Genomic DNA, 17,714 nt, shown 5'->3' on the forward strand with positions numbered 1-17,714 from the left:
GCGGGCAGGGTTTGAGCCCTCACGGGTGCGCTCGTTCGCCTGCCCGGAGTTAAAAAAATCCCCTCACCTGTCTCGAGTTTCTCAAAGCACAGGCAACGGACCGGCCCACTTACAGGGTAACGGGCCCCTGTGTAAGGGCGGGACACGGTGTTCGGGGGTTTTCTCGGCCTGCGTGAGAAGGTCTTCTTCCTTAAGCACAAAGTTGCGGGGTTGTCTGCCCACCGTAGGCCGAGTTTTTTTTTTATATATATTGTGAGCCAGCTGCATAACACCCACATGCCGCTAGCGGTTAAACTAGTGAAGCACTGTACAAGCTAGCATCACACGTACAATTTGAGCTCCCGTGCATGGCTACATGCGCAGGCCTGCAACGTTAAGCTTGCATGGGACGCGCCTTGCATTGGCAGGACCGCAGGATGCTGCAGCCCAACAAACCCACAACGACGGCATGCAGACCCCGGGCGTCACCGCGCACTGCTCCGCGCGAGCGTTGCCGCTCGTCGAAACGGAAGCCTTTTGCCCAGCAAAACCGGGAAAGAGCCGGACCAGAGTTAGGTGAGATGACATGTGTAGAGTAAAATCTTTCGAACGACTCGTAGCGGCAGCGCCTTCTAGATTCTCCGCTCTCCGTTCATGTCGTCCTCTTCTTTGTGTTACAGAAACAATATGTAATGATAGATGAACAACTTAAGTTCATCTAATCAGGTTTTCATGAATCTTGTTGGACTGTTAGGAGATTCCTATAGGGAGCTCATTAGATCAAGATTAAGATTTTTCACATATATTGGAGTTTGCTATTTTTTTTGGACTGTGCATAAACACGTCGTTAAGAGGAGTTAGAAAGAGTTTACAGACCCCAAGGGTGGATCCAAGATCAAGCTATGGCCCGGGTATGAATGAAATTGCTACAGCCTAATCCTTCATCGTTCAAGTAATTTACTATTAATTTAGAGTTAAATGCACCAGAGGTCCATTAACTTGTGAAGAGATTTCGGTTAGGTCCATCAACTTTCAAAGTGGCTTTTTAGGTTCATAAACTTTGTACGCCGTATCACCTAGGTCCATACCTCTCCACGTTGGCTTCTCGTGCTAACGTGGCATGATGCCATGGCCATGCAGGCCAGCCGCAGCCCCGCGGGCGCGCGAGCAGAAGCCGGTGGACGACGCCGCGCCACCCCACTTTGGAAGCTTATATCTCTCCAACCAGGCCGAATTAGACTTTGACACTTTAAGCAAAGTTGGAGATCTCGCGTAGCTCTACAACATTTGTTACTACCTCTTGTGCCAAAACTAAACGGATTTAGAGTTAAGAGAGGACAAAGATTGATGTTTCCGTGTATTTTTGCGATAGTATTGGTTACTTCCTCGAGGATGGCCGCGTGCGCTTCGACCTCTCCGACGTGCCTGTCCGTGACCAGCCCGCTGGCGCTGCAGTGGTACAGGCTCGAGGGCGGCGAGCCCGGCATGGTGACGGGGGACATCATGGTGGCGGTGTGGATCGGCACGCAGGCCGACGACGCGTTCCCGTAGGCGTGGAACACCGACGCGCCGTACGCCGCGTACACGCGCTCCAAGGTGTACCAGTCACCCAAGCTGCTCGCCGCATGCTCTGCTTGCTGCTTGCTCCGGCGCCCCTGTGCTCTGCTCGAGGCATGGCTGCGCCCCCAGGCGACGGCGAACAAGGCGGCGGTGTTCGTTGTGAGGCCGGGGTCGTCGGCCAAGGACGCTGCCGCGGCGCCCGGGGAGGATCCGAAGAAGAAGCGGTCGTCAGGGTCGCAAGAGCCGGCGGCGCCAAAGCAGCTGCCGGTGGTGCGGTGACGAAGCAGCCGCCGGTCGGCAGCGACGACTTCATCGAGCCGAGCGCCACGCGCAAGCACCTGCTGCCGGTGCGGGACATCCGCGCGGAAACCGAGCCTCAGGACGCCCGCAGTGGCGGCTCGCCCGCGCCCACAACGGCTGGCCTGTTTTCGCGCCCGTGTGGCAGGGCGACAGCATGCACGGCAGCAGCAGCGCCGTGTACGTGGCCCACGTGTCCGGGAGCTGCGCCGGTGACGAGAACCGCACGGCGAGCTGCACCTCGCCCATCTTCTTCAGCCCCGACCGCAGCAGCACCAGCAGCGGGTACGACGCCGTGTACGCCCGGTTGCTCTCCAGCGTGAGCACAGTGCACGGGTCGTACACCTACCACGTGTACTGCTCGTTCCACCGTGGGTTGAGGCTGTCGGTAATGGTGCGCGTGCGCACCCACTTCTTGCCGCGTACTTGGTCACGCAGTACGCGTCCGTCGACCCCTTGGCAAGCCGCACGCTCCGATGATGCCGAGCTCCAGCACGCCCACCGGCAGCTTCCACAGTTGCTTCGCCGTCGGCCGGTAGTCGCTGCACACGTGCGCCGCCTCGTCAAGCACGTGGTACCCGCCTTCCAGGCAGAGCCGAAGGTGCAGCCGCCCGGAGCAGAAAGCCGCTCGTCGAGGCGCTGCTCTATGGTGGTCACCGGGATGGTTGCGTGGCCAAGGAGCGCGGGTTCCTTGATCATGGACCGATCCTCCACTAGCACGATGATGTTGTCATCGAGCGGCTCGGACGCGACGAACATGAGGTCTTCGGACCACGCGAACGCGGAGCCGCTGCTGCTGGCCACTGACCGTCGTGTCCGCGCCGACTGGAAGCCAAGCTGTATCTTGACGCGCACGTCGAACGGCAGCCCCGGCGGCGGCGCCGGGACGCGCAGGTCCTGCGCCTCGATGACGGACGCCCTCAGGTACCAGAGCTTGGGCGACTGGTACACCTTGGAGCGCGTGTACGCGGCATACGGCGCGTCGGTGTTCCACGCCTCCGGGAATGCGTCGTTGGCCTGCGTGCCCATCCACACCGCCACCATGATGTCCCCCGTCACCATGCCGGGCTCGCCGCCCTCGAGCCTGTACCACTGCGGCGCCAGCGGGCCATCGGGCTGGTCGCGGATAGGCACGTCGGAGAGGTCGAAGCTCACGCCGCCGAGGAAGGCTTCGTTTCTCAATCCTGAAGGAAGTAACCAATACTACCGTAAAAATACACGGAAACATCAATCTTTGTCCCCTCTTAACTCTGAATCCGTTTAGTTTTGGCACAAGAGGTAGTAACAAATGTTGTAGAGCTACGCGAGATCTCCAACTTTGCTTAAAGTGCCAAAGTCTAATTCGGCCTGGTTGAAGAGATACATGCTTCCAGAGTGGGGTGGCGCGGCGCCGTCCACCGGCTTCTGCTCGCGCGCCCGCAGGGCTGCGGCTGGCCTGCATGGCCACGACATCATGCCACGTCAGCACAAGAAGCCAACGTGGAGAGGTATGGACCTAGGTGATACGACGTACAAAGTTTATGGACCCAAAAAGCCACTTTAAAAATTGATGGACCTAACCGAAACCTACACATAAGTTAATAGACCTCTGATGCATTTAACTCGTTAATTTATTTGGCCAAGACCCGGGCTGCAGCACGGCGGTGTCCACCACTGCCCATAACCATTAAGCAGTTGCTTATCGAGATTGGAGTAGTAGTTGCATGATGAACTTGTGGATTGTCAATTTGCGTGTCTTATTTGCTTTAGATAACTACTGGTTATTGATTTCCGCTACTTGTATATTGTCGGTTTGAGTATGTTGCTTAACGCATCTGCAGATTGTCGGTTTAGGCCGGTCGTTATTTAACGTATTTGTAGATTGTCGCTTTCAGCGCAGACTACATGTAGATTTGTCGTGTTTTGCGTAAACTTATTAGTCGGTGGTTTGCACCTATTGTGATGAATTTGTAGATATAGTCCTTTTTGCCCCTTACCACAAAAGGCTTAGATTTTGTCAATTTGCGCTCTTTTATCTTAGGTAAACAGGTGTCTACCCATATCTTAACGAAAATGTGAGCCACAATATAATGGCATGCAGACTTGGACGTCACCACATCTCTGCAAGTGTTGACCATGCATCACCGGTTGGAAGGAAAGCTTGCCAACAAAATTATGGGAAGTTGTCTAGTGCCACTGTGCTAGGTGAGATAGCAAGACTAAAGAGTCTGTTTGGTTGCTAGCCACGGTTTGCCACGCCTAAGGTTAGGCGTTTGCCATACCTGTGACTTGCCACATTCTGTGACAAAGTTAGACCGTTTGGTTTATTAGTAAGGCGTGACAAAAATTACATGGCTATTGTTTGGATGGGTGCCAAAATTACATGGATTGGGGATGGATGCAAAAATTACACAGGTGAAAACAGTAGATTGAAAATATATATATTTTTTGAATGGATATGGATTAGTGTTGAAAAAGTACACAAAATAGCAGTGTGGGACAAATTTAATCATAGTGTTAAGCATACAAATTTAATTGTAGTGCTAAGCATACGCTTAGCCCTCAAATTATAGAGATAAATCACCCCATAGAATAAAGAAATAGATCAGCAATAGTGCGCTACCGGATTCTTCACGGAGAAAGCTGAAAGCCACTTACATGTGGGCCCGCACTACACGATCTTATCCATTCCCCATTATTTTAGGCAGCAGATGCGGCTTTCGAGGCTTGAAGCCATGGCCCTCCACTCCATCCGCCATGGGCGCACTAGTAGAGCTCAAGCAGGAGTCCAGTTCTACCCCCATCACGCTCGCGATGTCGCCGGTGCGCCTCGACTCCGCCGAGCGCGCCTTCGACTCTGCCAAGCCGCGTCTTCGACTCCGCCGCTGGGCGCGGTGGCATGGTGAGTTGGGCCCGTGCAGACGGTGGCCGTCGCGGACGAGCTCATGGTGGAAGAGGCAGGGCATAGCAGCAGGAGTGGCAGGAGAGAAGTGTGGGGGAGACAGAGGAAAAGCCCGCCACACTTCGACACAGAAAAACTATGGCGAGTGTTTCTTAGAAGCGTGGTGAGCCGTAGTTGAATCACGAACCAAACGCTCGCCTAAGCAACCATGGCGAGCCTCAACTTAGGCGTGGCGAGTGGTGGCCGGCAACCAAACGCGCCCTAAATCAATCGGACCATGCTTCCATCTCTATTCTGACACCATCTAGATGCCCCATCACTCTTCTCATGTTGTCTTCATATTTTTGCTAAAAAACAAAACATAAAGTTATATATATTGTAGATGGATTGAACAATATAACTTCATGTTATCAGGTCTTCATAAATCTTGTTTGACTTTTAGAGAAGGTTTCTATATACTATAATGCACATCGTGATTAAGTTTTGGTGTGCGGTATAGTGATAGGATGCTTATTGAAGCAAGATTAAGTTTTGCCACTTCGAGTTTTTCATTTAGAAATACTTTTAATACTTTTAATATCTGCACTCTGGGTTTCATTTAGAAGTATTTCTATTGAGTGCTTTCTATGTACACCTGGATTTAATAAGATCAGCTATCTATTTTTGCAGTGGCTATAGTGGTATTGCTACATAATGGTTTTGAACTGCACATAATGGCCGATGGCCGACATGGAGCACAGTCGCCTTCTGCTGCTCCTCCAGCATTTACATGAGCCATCTCGGGCGTTCGCAATATCAAGATCTTTCTAGCAGGCTCCAACGAGGAGGTCAATCATCAGGTTGATGAGTACATGTCCCTCGCAGAGTTTGCAGCCGGAGAGAAGCTGTCATCACCTGCAAGAAGCATGTGGGCTATGTCGGAGACGCCACCGCGACACTACGTCGAGGACTGGTCTCTTTCGCCATGCATCCAGGTATGCATTTGATTTGATTTACGTATTGCTAGCCATGATGCCATTTGCAGCCGCTTGTTGCTGTATTAATTAGCTAGGGTTTTTTTGCATGTTTCTCTATCTGCTATAAACAACAGAATGGTTTCGAACTGCACAGAATGGTTTAAAACTATGGTCTAGGAGATGGGTTTGGATTGGTTTTGGGTAAAGATTCCAGTAGGTTGGATTGGTTTGGTTTTGAGAACCAAAGTAGTGGTGTGGATGTGTTTGATCTATTCCGTTTAAGCATAATTTAGTTTGGTACAGATTTGGTCCGTTGTTGGCTCATTAGCAGTTTTATATGTGGGACAGTTGAATGAGAGATACAATGATGTGTAGAAAACACCAGAAATCAAAGATGTATAACCTATAATAGTATTCATGTAATGGAAAAAAGAGAGTCTAGCTCATGGAGCAGTAGAGAGCCTACGAAGATATGTCATCGCATGCTAAAATCTTATTAAATGATTAAATTGAAGGCATCTTGCAGTCCATCTCAATAGCCAACCTCAAACGTAGTTCAAATTTTTTGTGCAAACAAACATAGTTCAATTTGAATAAGCTATTGACTCTTGAAGTGTGTTGGAACTTGTGGTTCTCGACGGGGTTAGAGAGGAGAAAGGTGGAGAGGAGAGAGCTGGGTTTTGAACAAGTGAGAGAGAGTGCCCCTGCCCACATGCCCTTGGGCACTTATATAAGCAGTGGTCATTTACAAGTTACCCCTTGGTGGAGTTGGTTTTTACACAACACTACTCTTGCTAGTATTTGGGCCTGTTTCGGTGGGAGTCTTGATATACTTCATGGGCTCCCCAATAGTAGGCCCTCACCTACTAGGTTATGGGTGGTACTAGGTGACCTAGTAGATGCTCGTACTAGAAGAGGCACAATTGTAACTCTAACCCTAGTCGTGAGGATTGTCCTTCACAACCTACACATGTGCGTCTTACTAAAAACTCCATCCTAAAAACCCTATGGAAAACAGCATGGAAAAAAGAGCACACAAACCACTATAGTCTATAATAGTGCTAACTCTAGAAGCTACTAGCACTGTGTAAGGAAAATGGACCCTAGGCTCATTTACTTCAGATTTTGGTGTTTGATGACCAGCACAACCAAATTGGACTAATGAATTTACAAGTAATTGTTTTGTAGTTCAATAGGGTGCAAGACGTGACTTGGACGAAGGCGACATGATGATCCCACGATCAACACCATAAGCAAGACCCTAGAAGCACAAGAGAAGACCCAAGATATCAAGCATAGTCTAAGCACGAAGATGAAAACCAAGCCGGACGCAAGATCACGAAGAAATGAGCTCGGCAGAGGTGACCGGACGTGGCCCTTATAGGGACCGGACACGTCCAATTAGTTGCTCGGCAACAGCAGGCATTAGCAGCTGTGACCGGACGCTGAGCGAAGCAGTGACCGGACGCACCAATGACACTATTCTTCGTCACGATAATGTTTTTAGCGTGATCGGACGCAGCGGCACTGAATGACCGAACGCATAAAGTACAACATCTGATCAAGTCTAGAGAGGTTCCAGAGCGGCGCCAGCATGACTGGACATGTCCGATCGAGTGAGACCAGACTCAGCCCAGAGTCCGATCAATGCACGCGCTCTAATGGTTAGAACGACCGAACACATCTGTTCAGGATAACAGCAGCATCCGGTCAGTAGCAGAAAGCTGGGTTTTGCCCCCAATGGCTACTTTCTCAGTGGGGCTTATAAATAGACCCCCAACCGGCCATTTTAGAGGTGGAGAGTTGAGGAAACATTCCAAGGGTGTTGATATACCATTTTAGTGATCTCCACTTGCATAGTGCTTAGTGATACATTTGGTGATTAGCGTAGGTGCTTTACGAAGTGCTTAGGTTGATTAGACCACCGCTTATGCGCTTACTCTAGGTTTAGGCCTAGTGTTTAGTGAAGTTTGCATACCTCTTATCACTCGGTGCTTGCGCGCACCATTGTTGTACATCGGAGGGGCTTGTAGTCTTACAAGATCACACAAACTGCGTTTGTGGTGTGGCCGTCACCGTGTACCGAAGGGAATAAGGCCCACGGCTTTTTGGCTGAAAGCTTGATAGTGAAGACGGCGGGGAGCATCTGGGAGAGGCTTGTCGGAAGGCACGTCGGAGACCCACTTGCGCGTGGCGAAGGCCCAAGGCCATCCATGGAGTTACCTGACCGGGAGCTTGGCCCTTACGAGGGATTCCATATGAGGGGCTCCAACGAGGACTAGGGGAAAGCTTGCACGCTTCTCGATATCTCGGTAAAAATACCGGAGTCGTCGATGGGAGTTTGCATATCTCTACCTTACTCTTTAGCTTCCGCATTTACATTGCAATCTTGGTGTGTGCTTTACTTTCCTAGCTTAGTGATACGCTAGTTGATAGGTTTGGAACCTAGGTTATATAACTCCTTTTGCGGTAGAGATAGCAACATACTAGCAAAACCGTAGTTGCACATTTAGATAGTTTATCTTTTGCATAGGTTTTGCTAAGGGTAGAAAAAGAGGCCATAGTCTAGAGTTAGAGTTTTAAGTAGCCTAATTCACCCCCCTCTTAGGCGTCTCGTTCCCTTTCAATTGTTATCAGAGCGGGTTGGCACAATGTGGACCTTTTGTTTCACCGCCATTGAGCCAACACTATTTAGAGTGGTTGGGATGGATACCTCTAGGCCTCTGCACTTTGATGGCACTAACTTATCCTACTATAAACCTAGAATGGCTTGTCACCTTGAGGTAGTAGATTTGGGTGTTTGGAGAGTCACTCGTGATGAGATGAAACCCATTAAGAATCCCGATAAACCCACAAAGAGTGAAGAAAAAGAAATTCATTTCAATGCTAGAGCTAAAAATTGCTTGTTTGAATCTTGTAGCATGGATGTGTTTAACCAAGTGTTCACTTTAAATATGGCACATGAAATTTGGTTAAAACTCCAAGAGCTCCATGACGGCACAACTAATGTCCATGAGCAAAAACATTGTCTAGCTAAACAAAATTATGATTCCTTTAAAACGAATGATGATGAGCTTGTTCATGATATGTATTCTTGTTTGAATCTAATTATTAATGAGCTCCATTCAATAGGATTAATGAAGCTAGATGATGTGGACATCGTGAGGAAGATAATCTCAGTGCTACCACAAAAGAAATATGCAAGCATCATCACCATCCTTCATAACATGGAGGACGTGAGCACCATGACCCCGGCCATAGTCATTGGTAAGATAGTGGCATTTGAAATGTCACAGAAGATGGGTCAAAAAGAAGCCCCATCATCAAGCAAAGGCAAAGCTCTCGCATGTAGTGAGAAAAAGAAGATGAAGGGCAAGCAAGTTGAGACAAGCTCAAGCTCAAGCTCCTCAAGTGAAGAAGAAGAAGAAGAAGAAGAAGAAGAAGACGATGATGATGATGATGATGATGATGATGATGATGATGATGATGATGATGATGATGATGATGATGATGATGATGATGATGATGATGATGATGAAGAAGAAGAATCAAGTGATGATGATCAATCTTCCTCCTCCACCTCTGACCTTGATGAAGAATCAATCAAACTTATCAACAAGGTGGAGAGGATGATCCAAAGGCTTAATGTTAAGGGTGTGCCCATCCAAATTCAAGATTTTAGTTTCACCAATCAAAGAAATGAGCAAAGGAAGAAAGGATGCTATGGATGCGGTGAGTTGGGGCACTTTGTGGAAGAAGGCGTGCAAGGACAAAGCCCTCACATCAATAAGGTTATGGGATGATTCTTCAAGTGAAGAAGAAGACCATCACAAGAGGCGAGGGTACAAGCACTCATCATCAAGCACTTCACGAGTGTGCCTTATGGCACAAGGTAACAAAAAGTCTATCCCTAGTGATAGTGACAATAATAGTGATAGTGATGATGAGCTACCTTCTTATGAGTAACTTGTGCAAGAAAATCTTAAATATACTAAAAGTTGCACTAGTCAACAAAAGAATTTAAAAATGTTACAAGAAAAGCTAGATAGTTCACAAGAAGCATAAAAAACCTTGCTTGAACAGTATGTGTGGGGGTATGGCCCCCGGTATCCTCAAGACAAGACATGGGTCGCACCATCAGAGGTGGCCCGGCCCACAAGATCAAGGCGTGCACGGCGCTGCTCGACGTGCACCGTAAGACATTGTATAGTACCAAATAGGATACTTTACTTGTAACCCTGTCCTTCCAAACTATATAAGGAGAGGCAGGGGTCCCCTAGCGGGGAGGGTCCATCTAGATATATAGATCTCATTTACATACATCAATACAATCAGACGCAGGACGTAGGTATTACGCCTTCACGGCGGCCGAACCTGGATAAAACCTCATGTCTGTCTTACGTCACCATCTTGTTCATAGCTTGCGCACCTGTCTGCTAATAATCTACTACCTTGGGCATACCCTAGACGAACAAGATGGTCATCATCCCCGATTCCATGGCTACGCCGAACGGCCTCATGTTCACCATCAGCCAGATCACCTAGACCACTAGCTCCGACAACTTCATCATCATGACCACAGAGGAGGCGCAGATCCAATCTGCGTCGACCACTGCTTCACTAGCATCAGCTAAGGCTCTGACCACATTGGATCTGGCTCTGGCCACACCAGCATCGTCTTCATCCATGCCGACAACCCGTCATTCGCTTCCTCGCTATAAAGGGAGGTAGATTGACAACACCGACTTGCTCGACTCCATCGATTAGGTCGGCACCAAGCTTACTGAAACCCTAGCTCTAGTAGATTCGATTCAAAATCAACCTACCGAGCAGGTAACCACTACCCACAACAGATCTACCCGACCAGCTCGGGCCAGTCGTCCTACATGACTCGGTACAGATCTCATGATCACGTCTACTCCTGAAGGGCGCTCTGTTCGTCGTCGACCAGCCCCCGCAACAGGTCTCCGGCTCTCCGAGTGCGAAGCCTTGATGGAGAATTACCAGGCTCAGCCCTACGGCCTGCGAAACACTGCTTCCAACTACACGTACAATATACAATGCTGCTCGGATCTGTGTTTTATACATCGACCTCGGCCAAAGCCGAGCAACTTTGCCAACGCCGACCAGATAACGCCATACGCCGTCGATCAGACTTTCTGCCTAAAGCTAAGTCATGCTTTAATATTCTTTCAAATATTCTCCGATCTTCGTATATCGCCATAACATTTCTCCGAACTATTTTCTCCATATTTGCTCTCCAAACAATTTTTCGAACCCTCGAACAGTCGCGTTGATGCTTGAACGCCTCCAGAGACAGCCCTGTCTCCGGCTCCTCCCTACACATGCACGAGCGTCTGCCCTCTGCGTTATGGGTGGTTGGTAGCAGCTCCTTGGTCATGCCTGTTCCTCCTACACGTGCACGGGCTCCGCGCTCGATGTTATGGACTATGGGCTAGCTAGGGCTGGAGACTCAGCTACACACTAACTATTCGGGCGGTTTATATTAAACATAAATATATTTTCACGCCAACTGACCGCCGAACTGCACACGTCGTTTCATCACCATTGCTGATTTTTCTCCAGAGTTCATTTATTTTTACATCATGTACTACCCGTTCTACATGTTTGTATTACAAGATCATCGTCCACCTGGTGCTCAGACTTCTCCACCGATCAACTGATCGGATCGCTTGGCTCATGGACTCCGTCGCCGACTAGTTGATCAAACTGATCGTCAGCTACGCCGGTTACTCCTCGGCGCACGGATACTTCGTGCTCGAGGACTAAGTGGGCACACTTCACCGCACGGACATCGTCAGCTACGTCGGTGCTCGGACCTCGCCGCCTACGCCGGGGACTCCTCGGTGCTCGGACCTCACCGCCTATGCCGAGGACTCCTCGGTGCTCGGACATCGCCGCCTATGCCGGGAACTCCTCGGTGCTCGGTCATCACCAGCGACGCCGGGGACTCCTTGCTCCTCGGTGCTCGGTCATCGCCAGCGACGCCGGGGACACCACGCTCCTCGGTACTCGGACATCGCCAGTGACGCTGGGGACTCCTCGCTCCTCGGTGCTCAGTCATTGCCAACGACGCTAGGGACTCCTCGCTCCTCGGTGCTCGGACATCGCTAGCGATGCCGGGGACTCCACGCTCCTCGGTGCTCGGTCATCGCCAGCGATGCTGGGGACTCCTCGCTCCTCGGTGCTCGGACTTCGCCAGCGACGCCGGGGACTCCACGCTCCTCAGTGCTCGGTCATCGCCAGCGACGCCAGGGACTCCTCGCTCCTCGGTGCTCGGTCATCGCTAGCGACGCCGGGGACTCCTCGCTCCTCGGTGCTCGGTCATCGCCAGCGACGCCGGGGGCTCCTCGGTGCTTCCTTGGTGGTTGGATCTTGCTATGTCTCATCGATGTGCTATCAAGCTGCTCCATGCTGTTCGGATCAGGGTACTGGTCTTGGGTAGCACGTCTGGGGTCTTGATACGCGCATGTCAGACGACGTGGACAAGCTTTTAGACTTCCTTTTCTTTGACCCTACTATAAGATTCATTCTTCATCTTCCAGCAGGCTCGGCGACTAAGTGGGCACACTTCACCTTGCGGTGAATGTGCTTGTTCTCATCTCGAGGCTATGCTCGGGGACTGGCTGCCTGCTCGGCTGGTCTTCTACTTTCTGACCCTGGCACCACACGACTACGTCACCTACTGCCAGGCTCAGGGACTAGCTATGGGGGTATGGCCCCGGTATCCTCAAGACAAGACATGGGCCGCACCATCAGAGGTGGCCCGGCCCACAAGATCAAGGCGTGCACGGCGCTGCTCGGCGTGCACCGCAAGATATTGTATAGTACCAAATAGGATACTTTACTTGTAACCCTGTCCTTCCAGACTATATAAGGAGAGGCAGGGGTCCCCTAGCGGGGAGGATCCATCTAGATACATAGATCTCATTTACATACAGCAATACAATCAGATGTAGGACGTAGGTATTACGCCTTCACGGTGGCCGAACCTAGATAAAACCTCATGTCTGTCTTGTGTCACCATCTCATTCGTAGCTTACGCACCTGTCTGCCGATAATCTACTACCTTGGGCATACCCCTAGGTAGACTGTCGACTATATTTTATCGATAGTATGAGACATTTGCTAATCTCAATATTGAACTATCTACTAAAATTGAGCAACTTGAGGCTAGTGCAACAATAAATGCATGCACAATCAATGATGAGCAACTTGTAAATAAAAATGAAAAATTAAAAGAAAAGTTAGCTAGCTCACAAGATGCTTATAAAAGTTTGCTTGCTAAAATAGAAACCATGTGAAAACATTGTGATGAACTAACTAAAGTTCTAGCGGTGTAGTGGAACAGAAAAATGCTTCTACTACATACCAAGTCAAGGAGGGTTGGATAAGAATGAGTCAATTTGGTGCATATCACTTGAGTTAGTAATGGCATTAGTGTTGGTAGAGAACTTTGACAAACAGCTATACAGACAAATTTCTTCAGAGAATGTAACATGTCTAGAAATATACACTCTACCTGTAGTTGGGTAAAGACAACAAAAACCCTAGTGTTTACTCAACAGACACATGGAAGAGATCTTGGGGAGAGCTTGTGTGGTGCAACATCTTGAAGCCTTCGGTACAACCCACACCAAGGCACCTAAAAAGAAAAGTTTTATCTTTGACATGCCTAAAAAGGATGCTTCTACTTCTTGCAATGATTTATGTTTAGACTCACCCTTGTGCAACCAAGTTTGTGTTGGGAAAGTTGTTGTAGATACATGCACACAAGAGGTCGCAATGGAGAATGAGCAACTCAAGCAAGAAGTGGCTCGCCTTACCAAGGACTTGACTTAAGTAAAAGGCAAAATGGAGCAAGCCCAACATCATCAAGATAACACCATTAAGGGAGCGAAGAAGCTTGATGAAGAACAAACCATGGTTTGCTATGTGTGCTACAAGGAAGGCCACAAGTCCTATGAGTGCAAGGTGAAGAATAGGGGCGGAGCTAAGAAGAAAGAGAAAAACAAAAAGGAAACAAGCAAGCTCTCCGACACCTACACCAACAAGGTGGACAAAAAGCCTCCACACCTTATCTCTTGAAGAAGAAGAAAAATGACAAGGTGGTGGCCATCAAGGTGAACAAGCAAGCCAATAATGAGGCCAAATGCATTTGGGTGCCAAAGGAGATCATTTTAAACATTAAGAGCACCAAGAAGGTTTGGATCCTGAAAGGGAAGTGATAAGTCCGATAGACTTCAGGGAATTTGGAGACTTGGCAAAGTATAGGTGTATTTCATGGGGTGCATCATTATGAACAAGGAAATTGCCAAGTGGGTTAGTGAATACTATGGACCCAAATTCTCCTTCCTATGTTAGGTAACTAGATTTAATTTCTTGTAATTTCAAAGAGCATCTAGTTCCTTTTCATGCCTAGATTTGCATTTGCATGTTTAATCTTTTGTCATGCATACACTAGGTATATCTTATGGTAGGCTTGCTCGGTTTCATTCTTAACCCTTGGAGCAAACCTACATGGTTTAAATTGTTTAGGAGCACGACACATAGCTTGTTTTACAATTGTTCATCTAATATGTGCCAAAGTCCAAATTGTAGATAATTTCTCCCGAATATCACCTTCGAAAATGATTCTCACATTCATGTGAGGTCATCTTTCAAGTGGTATTTTTTATTCTAAAATCAATGTGCATGTCTCCTACAAGTATTCCATACTTGTGTGCACAAATTTAAGGGGAGTGAAAGTGCATCTAGCCCTTTAGTGGGTTTTGGATGATTGAATGACAACGTGATTAAAGGTCTAACCCATTTGCTAAGTGTGGACAGGTAATAGGTTATCTCATAGGTACTTAATGAAAGCCAAAATGATGCGTTGTTGTATAAAACAATCTAGTTCAAGCACAAGACAACAATGCAAATGGAATTCATGCAAAGGCTTATTTGTTGTGGGATTTCCATGTTCTATGTGAAAGCAAGCTCGTAAGAATTAATTAATGAGACATAAGGGATTGCATATGGAATGGTCTCATATTTGAAGCTTGCTAAATTGAAATGAAAAAGATAACAATACAAATGAATAGTTGATTCAACACAAGATGTGACTTGATGGCTTGAGATGGTGAAGATAGCAAGGAAAGGCTTCGAGGTACTAAGCAAGGGTGAAGGGCAACGACGGCTTGGTGGCTGAAGAACCTAGCTAGGGTGAAGAAGGGAGTACTTGCATTTAGTTGAGGTACTAATCAAGCTACGATGGTCATATTGATGTGGAGGATCAAATCTATATTGGACAAAGTGTTTGAAGTGACTTGATGCATTTGGAGTTATTCATATTTGATGAATGAAATCAAGTCATGTGCTCAAGATGGCTATGCTCAAGTGACAAGATCAATATCAACATGTTGGCACCCTTACTTGATGAAGATTGAAAGAGACGGCATTAATTCAAAAGAGGTCAACTCAAGTGGTATAAATTCATTTTTCCTTTAATCTTGAGTTTAATAGGTATGCCGTACTATTAAGAGGGGTGCATCATGTTGATAGATAATGTTTCATAAGTGCTCAAGCCAACCCATGTGAGTATTGAGTATTTGAGAGACAAAAGAGCTAACTGATTTCTTGATGGTCTAGCAATACCGGACGTGTTCGGTATTTGCCCAGCAATGGTAAAATTGTTGTTCTCGGGTTGGTTCGTCGGGAGTTCCGACATAAGTCGAGAGTTCCGACGGTCGGGAGTTTCGGCAATGGTTGGGAGTTCCGACGTCTCGTGCTTTAACTGACTTGGAGAGTTCACTGTGGTGGTCATACCGGACATGTCCTGTATTCATACCGGACGTGTCTGGTATGGACGACCAGAGGCCAACGGCTAGTTTTCAAAAGCCTTGAGAGTCGGGAGTTCTGACATAAGTCGGGAGTTCCAATAGTCGGAAATTCCGGCATGAGTCGGGAGTTCCGACACCTCACGTACATTAACTCAGTTACATGGTTTTCAAATATGCTGAGGGTCGGGAGTTCTGGCATTCATCGGGAGTTCCGATGCCTCACATTGTCACTGTAACTTAGTTACTGTTGGAGCAGTATAAGAAATACCGGACATGTCCAGTATGCATACTGGAATGGCAATGGCTATAAAATGGCTAGTTTTTCCAAGGGGGCTATAAATACCCCCAAGCCTCCACCTTTAGAGGCTACTGATTCTGCTGATACACATACACGTTTTGAACCTTGCCAACTCTGCCAAACCCTCTCTTAGTGAGTGTGTGATCCAAATAGCAAAATCCATTTGTGGGTTAAGAGAGAATTTTAAAAATAGAGCAAGCCACCACTTGAGCACTTGTGCATATTGTCTATTTCGTGATTCGCATTTGTTACTCTTGGACTCTTCGGTCCTAGAAGGTTAGGCGTCACCGGAAAGCACCCGAGAGATTGTGGTGTGCCTCGAAAAGTTTGTAACGGTCGATTCCGCCGCCTTGGAATCAACTAGTGGAAGGAGGAAAAGGAGTTGGAAAAGACTCCAGCTAGAGTGACCTTCATGGTATCCTCTAGGGCTGACCTTCGCTGGGTCACCCGTAGCCCCCTCAATGGAGAGTAGGACTCGAACGAGTCTGAACTTCGGTAAAACAAATATCATGTCTCAATTCACATTTCATTCAATATTTGTGTTGTTTTTGCTCTTGTGCATGTTATCTGTGTATATTGTCATATCTAGTAGGTACCTACAATTTGATTTGAAGTTAGAAATCGAAAGAAGCAAGTTTAGGGCTGTTTCACTAAAACCGTGTATACCGAACACATCTGGTATTGATCACTATGCCAGGCTGTTCTGCAGAACACGTGCATACCAGACACGTCTGGTATTTCCTGCCTGTGCTGAATATATTCATTCTCTGTTCTAACTTTGTATTGTAGGGTTGTAACTTCTATATATATTCTTTATACCTTGTTTACTCTATGGCTAACTTATGAGGGGTGGTACTACACTTAATTTGGAGTTTTCATTTTGGAAACTCTCTCTACTAATCGTTTCCGCATTTAAAGGTGTTAATTTTTAGAAACGCCTATTCACCCCCCTCTAGGCGGCATCTTAGGTCCTTTCAATTGGTATCAGAGCAAGGTTCTCACCTAAAGCTTCACCGCTGTGAGAAAAAGGATGTCGACACCTATCAAGTTAGAGCCGGTGCTTCTTCAAAATGATGGTTTAAACTTTCTACCTTGGTCAATTCTTGTACTCAATGCTTTTAGGGATATTAGTCCTCTTGTTGAGCATATTGTGGATGCAAGCATAACTCTTCCTATAGTTGATTGGAGCAACTATAAAAATTTATCAAAAGAGGAAGAGATATGTGTGCGACTCAATGCTCAAGCTATTAATGTCATTTTGAGTACATTAAGTGTAGAGGTTCAAGATGAGGCAATCTTCAATGGACAGCCACCTCTGGAGAGTGCTCATCTCATTTGGACTAGACTTTTTGATTTATACAGAAAATCCAAATGTGATGATGCATTTGAGATTGAGTCAATGGAAAGTATGTCCATTGTGTCTTCATGCAGCGAAGAAGCCTCACAAGACCTCAAGAGCGCCGAGCCAGAGCAAGAAGTGCAAGCAGTGCATGACTTGTTGTCTGCCTGCACATACTGGACGTGTCCGGTATGGCCGAGGTAATAGAACAGCAAGCAGTTGTTTGCAACGATGCTCAAGCCCGGTGGCGACCAAGTGATGAGTCAACCTCAATATCTCATGATACTCATCATTTGTGTCTCATGGCCAAGAAAAGCAAGAAAAAGAGTAACAAGAAAGATCAAGAAAAGGAGAAAGCACAAGTAGATGATCAAGATGAGAGTGATATTGAAGTTAAAGACAACTACAACCTTGATCATCTCAATCGTAAAGACAAGTTCATCATCATGAAGATAGTTGAAAAGAATGATGAACTTGAAGAAGAGATTGAGAAACAAGAGCAATCACTTCAAAAGAAAGAATTGTTTCTCATCTCCAAAATGGAAGAACTAAAGGCTCTAAG

At 47.4% G+C, this 17,714-nt stretch overlaps 1 pseudogene; it reads right to left on the reverse strand.

Annotated features, from left to right (window-relative positions):
* Window positions 1-631: 631 nt before the first annotated feature.
* Window positions 632-3,288, reverse strand: LOC136465878 (protein QUIRKY-like; annotated as a pseudogene).
* Between the last annotated feature and the right edge of the window lie 14,426 nt (window positions 3,289-17,714).

The sequence above is a fragment of the Miscanthus floridulus genome, chromosome 7, assembly GCF_019320115.1.
Source record: "Miscanthus floridulus cultivar M001 chromosome 7, ASM1932011v1, whole genome shotgun sequence".
Classification (NCBI taxonomy): domain Eukaryota; kingdom Viridiplantae; phylum Streptophyta; class Magnoliopsida; order Poales; family Poaceae; genus Miscanthus; species Miscanthus floridulus.